This window comes from Arachis stenosperma, unplaced genomic scaffold, assembly GCF_014773155.1.
Source record: "Arachis stenosperma cultivar V10309 unplaced genomic scaffold, arast.V10309.gnm1.PFL2 arast.V10309.gnm1.Scaffold_100028, whole genome shotgun sequence".
NCBI lineage: Eukaryota > Viridiplantae > Streptophyta > Magnoliopsida > Fabales > Fabaceae > Arachis > Arachis stenosperma.
Window position 1 is genome coordinate 1,554,023 of NW_026651370.1, and position 910 is coordinate 1,554,932.

The following is a 910-nucleotide window of genomic DNA, read 5'->3' on the forward strand; positions in this document are numbered from 1 at the left end:
AACTCTCTATAGAGGACCTGACAGAAATCTTCAAAGAAGAAGAACCCATGGCAGCCGAAAACAACAACAATGCCAACAATGCAAGGAAGGTGCTGGGTGACTTTACTGCACCTACTCCCGACTTCTATGGGAGAAGCATCTCTATCCCTGCCATTGGAGCAAACAACTTTGAGCTTAAGCCTCAATTAGTTTCTCTAATGCAACAGAATTGCAAGTTCCATGGACTTCCATTGGAAGATCCTCATCAGTTCTTAGCTGAATTCTTGCAAATCTGTGACACTGTCAAGACTAATGGGGTTGACCCTGAGGTCTACAGACTTATGCTATTCCCTTTTGCTGTAAGAGACAGAGCTAGGATATGGTTGGACTCACAACCTAAAGAAAGTCTGGACTCATGGGAAAAGCTAGTCAATGCCTTCTTGGCAAAGTTCTTTCCACCTCAAAATTGAGTAAGCTTAGAGTGGAAGTCCAAACCTTCAGACAGAAGGATGGAGAATCCCTCTATGAAGCTTGGGAAAGATACAAACAATTGATCAGAAAATGTCCTTCTGACATGCTTTCTGAATGGAGCATCATAGGTATTTTCTATGATGGTCTCTCTGAACTATCCAAGATGTCTTTGGATAGCTCTGCTGGAGGATCTCTTCATCTGAAGAAGACGCCTACAGAAGCTCAAAAGCTAATTGAAATGGTTGCAAATAACCAATTCATGTACACTTCTGAAAGGATCCTGTGAACAATGGGACTAATCAGAAGAAAGGAGTTCTTGAGATTGATACTCTGAATGCCATATTGGCTCAGAACAAGATATTGACTCAACAAGTCAATTTGATTTCTCAAAGTCTGTCTGGAATGCAAAATGCACCAAGCAGTACTAAGGATGCTTCATCTGAAGAAAAAGCTTATGATC

At 41.3% G+C, this 910-nt stretch overlaps 1 non-coding gene across 1 annotated transcript; it reads right to left on the reverse strand.

Annotated features, from left to right (window-relative positions):
- Nucleotides 1–451: 451 nt before the first annotated feature.
- Nucleotides 452–559, reverse strand: LOC130959963 (small nucleolar RNA R71). Its single transcript, XR_009078936.1, has one exon. It is a non-coding gene; the product is annotated as a small nucleolar RNA R71 (small nucleolar RNA).
- Between the last annotated feature and the right edge of the window lie 351 nt (nucleotides 560–910).